Consider the following 13,849-nt stretch of genomic DNA (forward strand, 5'->3'; position numbering starts at 1 on the left):
AGTACATATGTAATATTTGTTAAATTGAATAACCAGTACTGCATCCACAATTGACGGTACACGAACGTTAGGGCCCATTTAAAAAGTATATTCGAGAGCTGGTGTGGCTCTGTGTAGGATACTTCGTTGCCACGCAGAATGCTAGGGTCCGATTACTGCTGGGACACTGACATTTACTGTTAGCATTAATTCGGTGAGCGATGTCTACGCCAGGTATTCTTTAAGCTCAAGTGTTAAAGTTACCCGTGTGCGTTCTCAGAGTTTCTGAGCAGATATGAAATGGCTATCATCATTCTCACATACCCGCATCCCAGTGCACAAACCCGCCCCCCGGTATGTGCTGCTGTTTTTTTTTTTGGAAAGTGAATACGTACGTGACGAGATTGTGACGAGATTTTGTGTTGCGGGTCAAACGCTATCCCGTAGCAGCTTTCGTACTTATGTGCCTGATCTTCGACGACCACAGACTGTGCTAGACGTTGTAGTTTTACTGTGAGTGCTGCTCGTAGTGAAGGGCAAGTGTTCGTACAATAAAATGCTACTTTTCTAAATTTACCTTTGGGTATTTAGTTTTTAAACACCACAATTCGTATAAATTTCAGGATGTGTATTTTTATTTTGCAGGAAAAGCTCACAAGAAACGAAGATGAAGTTAGAGGGAAGGCACAGAGCGCTTTTTATATTTCATTCTTTTTTCACTTTTTTTGTCCGTTCCAGAGATGACTACGCACCAACTTACGATTTTACATTGTTAGGTCAGTGGCAGCAGTGTAGCCGTGGAACATTGAGCCCCCTAACACCCCCTCTTCCCACACAATTTTTTATTTGCAATGACATCCCAAAATCACAAGCGACCACGAGTTCATGCCCCACTTCAAGTGAGGCGGGTGCCCTCCCCAAGCCCCTGTCCCCCGCCCCCCCCCAAAAAAATAAAGAAATTCTGCCTACGTACCTGGTAAGTGATTCCATCTTTCGTTAGGCTAGACAAGTGATAATTACTGAACACACAAAAAAACGGAAAGATGTACAGTTAAAAACAAGCGCGTGTGATATAATCGATACCATTTTGCTTTTGAAGCGAAGACAGCTTCTCTGCTATTTGGACCAAACCAACTACAGGCACAAAATTATGTTCATCAGCAAGGTCCATGGAAACTTGACAACGTATAGCGCATGATAAGTTTAGCGATAAGCAACTATCAGCGGCACGACCACTGCGATATGCGAATAAAGCTTCTATATGGTGACTGACTGCTGTCGACCCATCAAGCACCATTCTAGAATATCGCAAGGGCGAAAATCGCCGCGTAGCGCATACAGAGAGAAGAGAAAAAATGACCCCACCTCCCCGAAGGGAGTGTTCTATACGGCCTATACGGCCTCTTCTATACGACTCGTTGACACCTTGCTGCCCTCGGTCACTCAATCTGCCGCTGAAGCTATCGCTCGAGCCGACCACGCACGCCGGTTCACCTGCAACTGTCTAAAGGTCTCAAAGGAGCACCAAAGATAACTCTACGATTCTCATCATCAAAACGTGCACTTCTCGTCATGCTTCTTTGTCCTTCCGTGGTCCCCACTCGGCGCGTTGGTCTTTCTCAAGAACTACTCGCTACAGTGAACTATACCGTGTCGTTTGCCAGGTGATTGACATTACATAAGACATGCTTCCAGCCGATCCAACGTTGTCATCGTCCGCTTTGAGCAATATCATGCATTTAGCTTAACTCAAGCCTTATCACTCTCCTTCTACCACATACATGTAGACCAAGCACTGAAACGGAGCTTATACCGCTTGGGTGTTATGATACAAAACAGCCATCGCAACTTTGGTGCATGAAAGTGGAAGACAACGACGGTCGCTGGTTGTTGTTGGACTGGTGCCATCTCGTTCCTCATAACTTTGAATAATTAATGACCTACCTGTAACAATATTATACAAATTACTCTACATAAACTTCATCTGGCTTTGAAAAAACCGCATATTTTGTACGCTACAAAAAAAGCTGTTATATCTTCCACTGTCCTCTCAGAGCAATATTAGTAAAGTGCAGGAATCCATCAAGTAGTTCTTGCGATAAGTTCTTTCTAAGGTTCGTTTTTAAGCGTCCGTCCCGTTAATTGTGTTTGCAGTAGCAGAAGAGCAACTTTGTTGACGTCTTAACACTGCACCTGTAGGCGTCCTTACCACGAGCGTTGACATCGTTCATAGCATCCATTCATACCAAACGAAGCTGTGCAACCTTTGGAACGCTCTTCTCTCTACAGGATGTAGCTACACGATCACTCGCTCGCTGGATTCCGTGCCGACCAGTTGTGCCCGCGCGATCTCCGACGACAATGCAGCTCTGGCCGACTGGGTTGGTCGTACGCCACCTCCTGACGCCGGTCCCCGACGACGACGACAACGTTGCTCTGGCCGGCTAGACTAGCCCTACGCCATGTGACACCGACAAGGGCTCTCGTCGAGTGATGCCCCATCCCCGGACTCCTGCGACCGTGTTCATCTTTCCTATCTTCTCTATACTTCCGTCGCTCGCTGTCCCTGCGCCTAACTCTCTCCTTCCTCTCTCTCTACATATATACTTTTTATTCCTATCCTTTTAATCCCTCCTTACCCCCCTCTCTTGTGAGCTACTTTGGAGGTGTCGCACCAGTTGCAGACAGTTACGGAGCTCACTTTTCTCTATATTTCCCTTTTTTAACCACATAAGTAGCTACACATTGCGAACTTACGTTAGTCACATGAATAATCGCGGCCGGCCAAAGGGAACACACGACGCGTTTTGTTTCCCTCTGATTGGGCAGTAGGGTTCGATAACTGAAATTTGCCGCACCAGGGTGACCTTATCTTAAGTTCGGCTTCCAATCAGTCACACTCTTCTGGCAGTCAGATCGCTTTCTCTGGATGCACTCTCACCGTTAACTACTACAGCTGCCACAAGCATCTGTGACCACAAAGGATTTATTATTCATTATTAATTAACGTCAGTTTGCGAGAGGTAGAATAATGACTAAGCGTCAGTGTAAATGCATCCGCAATAGGAAACTATCTGCCTTTCTAACAACAATCGACATTGCGCAAGATCTTTTATATCAGTGTATATTTAGAACTACTTGAATAATGACACGTTTCAATTTTGTGTTTTGTCAACTTCTTTAATGGAGGGATAAACCATGTTTTTTTTTCTCAAGTTGGTACCATATATCACCTAACCCCTTCGCGGCACCCCTGATGAATCGTGCATGCATACTGTTTCGCTGCGAAGTTTGGCGTCCCTGGTCAGTCAAGTTCTCAAGCACGGTCATATTGATGATCGCGTCTTTCAACGTAAACCTGAACGTTCTCTGTGTCAACGAAAAAGGTACAATTTCATCATCTTAAGCCTGAGCACGGTTCCCTTTTTAAAAAATGGCAGCATATCCACGGAGTGAATGATGGAGAGTGGTTCGAAGCATTCGTCTATCCGTGCTTCCGTCTGTGTGACCGTCCATGCGTCTGTTTGTGCGCCCATCCCTGCGTTCGTTCATGCATCCGCCCCTGCGTCCGTTCATGCGTCCATCCATGCATCTGTCTGTGTGTCCGTTCGTCCATCTATTCAACACCCTAAGTCCCGCCATCTCGCATCTTTTTATCATATATTCCTTATATAGAAGCACCGCCATTCAGCGGACATTTCAAGGACTAAACGAGAGGTGGCACACACACACTTTCTTACGGCTTGCGCTTCGGGTCTACTCCCCACCTTCAACCACCTTGAGTTCATGGTATATACTAGTTCATTGTATTCATGGCCCTGCGGCTCAACACTCGCTAAACCTTTCTAAAACTAAGGAGGTTACACCCAGCGAGTATAATGTAGCAACCCTTTCTTGTCCGATAGTGCTCAATGCACATGTCAATGGCTGCTAATGGGGATCGTAGCGTGCGCGTTGACTAAAAGACAAATGCTCCTTTCTCTTATTCCCCATTAGCAGCCATTTTCATGTACATTGAGCATTATTTTTATTGTTAAACAACGCACAGAAGAAATCTCTCACTGGCACCACCTTGGAGGTCAAATGTGATACCTATTTCGGGTATGTGCCACTGGTGGATACGTACTACGAGGGATGCACAAGCCACGCCATAAGGAGCTTCGCCCCTAAAACGAAGCGGGGGGAAGAACGAAAGCAAAGTGGAACTACCCATTAATGCTGATGTATTAGGCCAACTTTGTGCCCCCTGCCCTCTTAAAGGGGTCGTGAAACGCTCATTCTAAAGCGACAATGCGAAGCTACCGGCGTCCACAAGCACTAACTAGGTGACGTCATCATAAGTAATTCTTCGCCTATCGAGGAACGCAGAACCTTTCGGTACTTGGGTTCGCGCAACTCGGACACTCTTCAGCGTCTTTGTCATACGCAATCAGCTCTAACTTGAACTCTGACGTCATATTAGGCAGCGTCCTTGAGGGACGTGGATCGCGTATGTCAGGCGCCGTTGAATGCCTCTTGCGCGTGCTCGATATGCCATAGAGTTCCACGTTTCTCGATAGGCAAAGCTTATATGTAGGTTCACTCGGGCTGATGATACAGTTAGCGCATGTGGCTGCCGATGGTGCCGCATTGTCGTTGTAAAGCGACCATTTCACGAACCCTCTAAGAGACTTTGACAGACGTCCATCCCTGTCCTGCTCCCCCCCCCCATTCTGACGCCTTTGTGTATAATCGTCAACTGCATCGGCTGCATGACACCATCGCAAAGAGCTTGCTTCATATGCCACCAACGACAATCGAAAAATATCCTGGAATGCAGCATGTTCGATGTAGTGCATCAGCCGCAGAGCCAAAGCATAGTTTGAATGTCAACGCATTTGAAAGTTTTCTACGCTTTCGCTCGTATTTAATACATTCTGATTATAAAAAATAGCTCATTTTCTTTCGAAGGAGAAAAGTGCCGCCCCAGCTGTTTGGCCGAGAGCAGTCAATCGAGGTCATGGCCTGCCGCTACAGGAACCACCTTAAAAACGAAGATAAATTTTAAAAAGTGTTGTTTCAGCCACAGCAAGTTAAAATGAACCCCTCTTCTCAGCTCCCATTACAGTGTGTTTCACGATTGCCAGATGAGAAGCGTACGCGACCATCGTAAATTTTTAAGGGTGAAGCTCCTAAGGCCATGAATAGCTGCCTCGTTCGTATGTAGTATGCAGCCACCTGTAGATTATGCCTTCCTAAATAGTAGGCGTTGCGTGCTTTCGGAAAGATAGATCTATGATTGACTGTCTGATTTTCCTCCTCTGTACCCCTTGAAATCAACAGAGCGAGCAGCGCCAGCCACAGAGATCAGCTCGTGCCAGTCTTTATGCTTTGTCTTCTTCATCTTCATGCACTGGCACGTAGCATGACCCCCGGTGGCGGAGGCACCGTCCTGGGGCTTTAAAGGTTATTATCTGACGCATTCTTGTATGGCTTGATCCGCGAGACATGTACAATATCACTGGACCACACAGCAGATGATGATGGATAGATGGAACCGATCTCGTAGGTTACAGGTGTTACTTGACGCAATCTATGGTAGCGTCTTGTGTAATGAGACAAAAGTTTTTCCGATAGGGCCAGCCGACAATGAGGAGACCGGAATAAAACGAGAGTTCCGGAAGCGAAATGTACGTCTCTATGTTCCGCATCGTACCGATGGCATTGGTTGGTTTGCTACGCCATCAGCCGAGCGCGAATGAGCTGACGGGCATGATCGGCTAGCGCAATCGCTTCACGGGCATACTCACTGGTGGACGAGGTGTGAGCTGAGGTGACTAAGTCCAGTGGCAAAGTCGGCTCTCTTCCGTACAATAAGTACAACGGCAAAAAGCCCGCCGTGTCAAGACGGAATGAATTAAACGCAAAAGTTGCGTAGCGTAAAGCAAGGTCCCAGTCTCGGTGGTTGGGCGACACGCACATAGCGAGCATATTTGTTGAAGTACGGCTAAATCGTTCCGTGAGGCCGTTTGTTTGAGGGTGCTAAGTGGTTTTCAGTGTGTGTTGCGTGGAACAAGAACGCAGAATGTCGGCGATGACTTGGGATAGATATGTGCGGCCACGGTCTGTGAGGAGTTGTCTCGGAGCACCGTGAATCAACATAATGTCCCGTAGCAAGAAGTCAGCGACGTTGGTTGCACAGCTAATCGGTAGAGCTCACTAATAGCATAGCGTGTAGCGTAGTCTGTAGTAGTCTGTAATCACGGCTAAGTATTTGTTTCCCAATGTTGATGTGAGAAAAGAACCAAGCAGGTCTAACGCAACACGGCAAACTGGTTCCGCGGGCATGTAGATTGGTTGAAGATGGCCAGCGGGTAGCAGCGACGGTGTTTTACGACGTTGGTATATAGGTCACACGTGTCGACGTATCGGCGTACTGAGTGAGCAAGGCCTGGGCAGAAGAAGCGGTGCTGAACGCGCTCGTACGTGCGGGATACTCCAAGGTATCCAGCCGTGGGAGCGTCGGGAAGTTCGATGAGAGTACAGCGGCGCAAATGCTTAGGCACAACCATCACAAGGTCAGACCTGTCTGGTCGGAAGGTGCGGCGGTACAGCACACCCTTTTAAATAACAAAATAGCGGACGGACGCATCATTTGGGGAGGATTCCATACGGCTGATGATGTCAAGCAGCACTGGATCGCGCTTCTGTTCTTCCCCGATGTTAAAGAAGTCGGACACTGACAAAATAAAGTTCTCCGTGGGCTCGTCAGTGTCCTCAGGATCGTCGACAGGGTGCCGGGAGAGGCAATCGGCATCATGGTGTACGCGGCCAGATTGGTAGACCACCGAATAGGAAAACTCTTGCAGGTGCAAAGCCCAGCGACCAAGGCGGCCTGATGGATCTTTCAGAGAGTTGAGCCAGCAGAGCGCGTGGTGGTTGGTAACTACCAAAAATAGGCGTCCGTATAGATTAGGTCGGCATTTCGCCAAAGCCCACACAAGGGCCAAGCACTCACGCTCTGTCATCGAATAGTTACGTTCATGGGCGGATAGGAGGCGGCTGGCATATGCAGTAACACAATTATGGCCATGTTGTTTCTGAGCCAGCACTGCACCAATGCCATGTCCACTTGCATCAGCACGAATTTCCGTAGTTGCAACAGGGTTGAAGTGTGCCAGAATTGGAGAAATAGTGAGAAGAGCGATGAGAGACGAGAACGCAGTAGCCTTTTTGGAGCCCCATGAAAACGGGACATTATTCTTGAAGAGCTGCGTAAGCGGCCTCGGTAAGTGTGCAAAATGTTTCTCGAAGCGTGGGAAGTAGGAACATAATGCGATAAAACTGCGTACGTTCTTCGCAAGTCGTGGTACAGGAAAGTTTTTTCCGGCGGTGATTTTGACCGGATCAGGTTGTACACCGTTGGCGTCTACTAAATGGCCAAGAACTGTGATTTGATGGCATCCAAAGTGACATTTGGACGAGTTGAGCTGCTGACTGGCCAGCGTTACGGTAGATGCCTAAGATGGCTGAGAGGCGCTCTATACAAGTTTCAAGTGTTGGTGAAAAAACGATGACGTCGTCCAAGTAGCACAAACAGGTGGACCATTTGAATCCTTTAAGCAGGGAGTCCATCATTCGTTCGAAGGTGGCTGGAGCGTTACAAAGGCCAAAGGGCATGACCTTGAACTAATATAGGCCATCGGAGATGATGAATGCTGTCTTTTCGGGGTCCATTTCATCTACCTATATCTGCCAGGAGCAGGAACGAAGTTCTATGGAGGAAAAATAGTGGGACCCATAGAGGCAATCAAGCTCATCATCTATTCGTGGCAGAGGGTACGCGTCTCTTTTAGTAATTTTGTGGAGGTGTCTATAATCAACGCAGAAATGCCATGCGCCGTCTTTCTTGTGACTTAGCACTACAGGAGAAGGCCAAGGACTGCAGGAAGGCTCAACGATGTCCTTGGCGAGCATTTTGCCGGCCTCACTTTGGATAATGTGACGCTCGGCTGCCGACACCCGATATGGACTCCTATGAATAGGATACTCATTACCAGTGTTTACGCTGTGGGTCATACCAGTAGCTTTCCCCAACGAATGGCCCCTGAGGTTAAAAACGTCGATGTATGACAGTAGAACATGGTGGAGCTTGTGAGTCAGCTGCGGAGTTAAGTTGGAAGCGATCATCGACGTAATAGCGCTCTTGGAGCAAGTGTCAGATTAATAATGAACGTGGGGGACAGAAGGAGCAGCCATCGTGAAAACATCTGCGGCATTGCCTTCTAAGGCGCAGAGCAACGCCAAAGAGATCTATTGTGGCAGCACTTGAGGTGTCAAGCTAAAGTTTACAATTGGAGTCAAGTAGAATTTCCTGCGACGCAGAGAATGGTGTGCAGTAATGTAATGCCGTGGTTTATGAGGACATCTGTGATAGGGGTCAGAACATAGTCACCGTCGGGAACTGGTGGTATTGAGACGAGCTCTACGTACGTCAGTGTCTGTGGAGGGAGGTAAGCATATCCCGTTGTGCAGAGGCGACTTGGGCGTTATGCAAGAGGTTGTGTTGCGGAAAAGTGAAGACTGGGCGTACTGTTCGAACATTCTATGAGGAAAGAATGCGCGGACAGGCATTTGAGGCCTAAGATTACGTCGTGAGGCATTTATCTAGGACGGTGAAGAGAACAACTGTGTGTCGACCTGCAATGGTTACACAAGCGGAGCACATTCCAACGATAGATGCTATTTTGCCATCCGCCACACAGATGAACTGAGTGGTCGCAGGTTTGAGTACCTTCTTGAGCTTGCAGCGAAAATCACTCGTCATCACGGAAAGTTGAGCGCCGGTATCGACAAGAGCAGAGACATGTATGCCGTGTATCGTAGGTATATAAGGGACCGTTTTGTCTGTATTGTCAAGAGAGGATTTTCTGTCTGTCCTAGCGATGCAGTGCCACCTCTGGGAGCTGCAACACTTAGTTTTTCGTCGGGGAACCTGGTGGAAAGGTGGGGGAAGAAGGTCGCTGGGGCTGTAGAGAACGAGACTGGTGACGTTGGGGGGATGGAGAGCAGGAGTAGCGGTGTTGAGTAGGAAGTTCCTTGGCAAAATGGTCGCGGGTGGTCTCATGGCGATAGGCAGGACGAGCATGGAAGGGACGAGATGAGGCTTGTGCAGGAGGACCACAGCGTCTTCTGCAATGGCGAGAAATGTATCCGATTCGGTGACACGAGAAGCAGATCAGCTTGTCATCATGTGTTCGCCATGCGGAAGGATTACGGAACCTTGAGGGAGAGCTGGTCGGGAAGGGACGTGCAGGCGTGTATTGGGGCTGAAAGTCGGTGTGAGGGGACGGTGAAATAATGTAAATTCCCAAGCTGGCGATTTCCTTCCGTACGACTGCTTGAATGAGGGGCAACGTAATTAGAGGATAGGGGTCAGGAGACGTTGGTCCCACCTTCGCTGGAGCAGCCACTTCAAGTTCCCACCTGACGAGACACGTTAAGTTGTCACAGGTGTCTGGTGGATGATATGTGTCAAGACACGAGGACGTCACAGCAGTTTTCGGAAGGCGCTGGAATTTATTTAATTATTTATTTATTTATACATACTGCAGCCCCCAATTTGGGGCTATGGCAGGAGTGAGCAAATAACAAACAAACAGATCAACAGAGCAATAGAACAAAAGAACACTTAACGCAATTCAGCAAGGGCAAGTAAAAAATTTTCCAGCGGAAGGGAGCCAATATCACCGGACAGTTGATTCCACATTTCGGCAGTGAAAGGAAAAAAACTAAATTTGAATGTGTTAGTACGACAATGGTAAGGCTTGATATTAAGGTGGTGATTACTACTAGTTGTGGACGGCGAGGCAAATGAGATGTAGGTATTGTGGGACATGCGATAGACCGAGTGAATAAAACAGTAAAGCAGTTTCATAGAATCCTTTAGACGGCGCATGCGTAATGTGGTTAGGTCAAGAGAAGACAGGGCAAGGGAAGGTGAAAAGTAGCGATCATAGCGGTTACAAATAAATCTGATGGCTTTTTTTTGAATGGCCTCAATTCTATCGATTTCACCCTGCTTGTGTGGATCCCATACGGGGCATGCGTAGTCAAGTATAGGACGCATCAATGTTTTACACATTAGTAATTTAGTGCTTTTGGGGGATTGGGACAGTGTTCGTCTTAAATAACCTAACTTTTTAAAAGATTTTGTGCAGATAAAGTTAATATGCTGAGACCAAGATAAATTGCTAGAAAGAACAACACCAAGATATTTGTATTCTGTTATTTTTTTAAGGTGGATCCGTTAAACGAGTACGTGAAGCAGGAAGGGTACTTACTATTCGTGAAAGACATAAGCACAGATTTGTTAAAATTTATACTCATTTGCCAGGTTGCACACCATTCACAAAATTTAGTAAATGAGTCATTTAGACGATAATGGGCTTCAGGAGAGTCGATGGGTTCATACAAAACACAATCATCCGCGTACAGACGAATTTTACAGGTGACATTATTAGGCAAATCGTTTATGTACAGTAAAAACAGTAACGGGCCAAGTACAGAACCTTGTGGAACGCCTGAATTAACACTAACAATGTCGGAGTCAGTTGAGTTATAACAAACGTATTGTGAGCGCTCAGAAAGAAAATTAGAAATCCAGGTAACTAGTTGCGGGTCGTTTATTATGGCATTTAATTTGCATAGTAATTTAGAGTGAAGTACAGTGTCGAACGCTTTCGAAAAGTCGATGAATAGTGCGTCAACCTGATTACCAATGTCCATATTGCTAGAAATGTCGTGCACGAATTCGGTTAGCTGCGTAACAGTACTATAACTTCGTCTGAATTCATGTTGGAAGCTAGACAACAAATTATTAGATTCGAGAAATGCAATAATATGTTTGTATATAATATACTCTAATAGCTTGCAGGAATGAGGGGTAAGAGAGATGGGCCTGTAATTGCTGAAAACTTGCTTGTCACCAGATTTATGTAAAGGTACTATTTTGCCGTTTTTCCAAGATCTGGGAACGGTTCCAGATTTTACGGATTTATTGAAAATTATTGTCAGGTATTGAGAGGTCTAAAGGGAGTAGCGAACGAGAAACATGTTAGGGATACCATCGGGTCTATTACACTTTTTAGTGTCCAAATTAAGTACGAGATTTAGCACGCCCTCTTCAGTGATCACTACATCACTGATTCAAGACGTTGGATTCAAGGTGGAAAAAGAAGGAACAACCAGATTGTCGACTGTAAAGACAGACTGAAAGAACGAGTTAAAATTGTTCGAAATTTCCGCCGGATCATCAATGATTCTATCGTTTATTTTGAAAGAATTACAAGAAGCATCGCGAGGCAGGACCGAGCGCCAGAACTTGCGGGGATTGTCGGATAGTAAACTTTGAAGTTCAACACGAACAAAGAAATCTTTAGCTATATTTTGCTGCTCTCGAAATTGATGGGAGATGCGCCTGCTTTTAGCTTGTTGGAACCGGCGGCATTCTTGAATAATCGCATCAACAGATGACACAATTTTGAATACCAACAGGTTGAACGCATCCTCGGCGATACCCTTTAGAATATGCGCAGTTTCATCAGGCTCGGACATGTTTTCGTCAGCTTGGCGCCATAGTGAGAGGACAGCCTTTAATGTAACTGGTGTAAGACTCCGTGGAAGATTGTGCGTGAGTCGATAACGACGACCAAAGCTTCACTACGACCAAAGGGGTTGCCAAAAAGCTTACGTATCTTTTCCTTGAAGCTGTCCCAGCTTGTTACGTCATGCTCGTGGTTGTCAAACCAAACACGAGGAGTTCCGTCGAGATAAAAGATGACATTTGCGAACATAATTGTGGGATCCCAGGTGTAAGTGGCACTGACGCGTACGTAGAGGCGTAGCCACTGGTCGACGTATGAACCCTCGCGGCCGGAGCACACGCCAGGGTCTTTGAGGGCGGGAAGCGTCATGAAAGTTGTTGCGGGCGCTGGTTTGACAGGCCGGGCAGAAGGGTGGGTGACCAGGGAGGATGTAGCCGAGTCATGAGTGGTCTTGCTCAAAGCCGCGAGGGAGCGTCCTGTTCAGAGTTCCGTGGCAAGGACGGGGATCACACAACTCCACCAAATATGTTACGAAAAGGTGACCGACTCAGCGGGGTAGTCATATGTGTATTTTCAGCCAGTTAAGCGAGCAGCGCCTGCCACAGAGATTAGCTCGCGTCAGTCTTTGTCTATGCTTTGTCTTATTCAACTCCACGCACTGGCACGTAGCAAAATGTATAGCTACCACAACTAAAGTCATCAGAGAGCCTGGTTTTTAATGTAAAATCTTTTATTTATATATTCAGTGAAGAGGATAGTATATAATCATTTGTAGTACTTGAAAAATCGCCACGCACACTTGCAGATTTTTCAGCTCTCTCAGAGTTACCCAAGACGCCATAGAGTGAATAACGCTCAACTCAGCATGTCGTATTTTATGGCGCCGCCTTTTCTTGCATGCGCATGAATTATACATCTATCACTGCATTTGTACGTAGTTTTGGTAAGTATACCATCTCATCGTTGTTATCGTTTGAGAAAGAGTAAACTTATGTATCAACGGCAGCGCTGAGCACGTCATTGCTAAACCAACTCTTACTCTAGACTCAGATACTCCAATTCAAGGAAGAAAAGCTTAGCCTTTAGCCTCTAAAAACCTGACTCAACAACTCAAGCAAACAGATTTTTTTCTACGGCTATCTCTTTGAAGAGGTTTAATACTCTTGCACGTTGAGTTTCGCCAACTTCGGGGAAATTTCCCCCTCCTTTTTGCGCAAACAAACTTTCGTTTTCTTCTGATGTAAACTGTCTCGGCGCGGCTAATGAACACCACACGCAGACAGGCTCTTTTCGACCGCCTTTAATTGAAACCGGAGTCTCATAGCGCCACAGTGTATGCTGCCCTGCCGAAAACAAGTCTCGGGCATCCTGCTCTCGCCAAGTCATTTTTGGCACTTACTGTAGTGGCAGAGAATGTGTCATGGGCACCGAAAAAGCCCTCGTTAATCATTGTGGTCGCTCAGTAGAAAAAGACGCACCAGTCCGTGGCTCAATGCAACCGCGCGTACGCTGTCGAAAGTCCCTCTCACATCCCGATTGATGAAAAGCACAGCGTTCTCACAGCGAGCTCATTTGAGGACGAAACTGTATGCAATGCACAAGAACTTCGGCTTGCAAGACGAATTGAGGCCTGTTTTCACGCTGAAACAATCCCCTACTCGGGGTCATTGTTTACATAAAATCACACCCAGAAGATAGAGTCGTTTATGAAAGCAAAGCAGTGATCAAGTATTGAAATCCGGTAATAGATAATGAGGTGCGTTCGTAGACTGCCACAAAATCACGGTTGTAGCATACGAAACAGGCAGGAACGCCTTTACACATTCGTACTTGAAATGTTGCGCAAAAATAAAGAAGTGGTCAGAAAAAAAAGTCATCGTTATGGCAGGAAGACAATGAGTCGAGACAGTTGATTTGCGTTCGTTGTTGAAAATTTTTGGTAAGTGGACCAGTGTATGGGCCGAAAGTTTCCAGAAATTAAGGCGATTATTATTGTTTCAACAATGTAAAGCTAGGACTAAGTGCACATGAATTACTTACCGTCAATTTTTTTCCTATACTTCACTGCTATATCGTTCTTATCTACGTTAAATTGGTCCATATAGTATCAGAAGATACCAGAACTTGCGCGGCGAATAAACTTGGCAGCGGGGACTGGAAGGTAAGATTTTTCTGCTGTGAAATAATACAGGCCGTTCTTTCTCTTTCCTCTGTAGAGACAAAAATTTGATACTTCATAAGGTGAAATTACAAAGTCATGCTTCTCACAACAGAAAAAATGGAGA

General features: G+C 46.3%; 1 protein-coding gene across 1 annotated transcript in view; it reads left to right on the forward strand.

Moving 5' to 3' along the window:
* LOC119186575 (tetraspanin-33) overlaps window positions 1-13,849 on the forward strand; it is a 40,479-nt gene that overhangs the window by 25,622 nt on the left and 1,008 nt on the right. The window lies entirely within an intron of this gene.

This window comes from Rhipicephalus microplus, unplaced genomic scaffold (genome assembly GCF_043290135.1).
Source record: "Rhipicephalus microplus isolate Deutch F79 unplaced genomic scaffold, USDA_Rmic scaffold_15, whole genome shotgun sequence".
NCBI classification, from domain to species: Eukaryota; Metazoa; Arthropoda; class Arachnida; order Ixodida; family Ixodidae; genus Rhipicephalus; species Rhipicephalus microplus.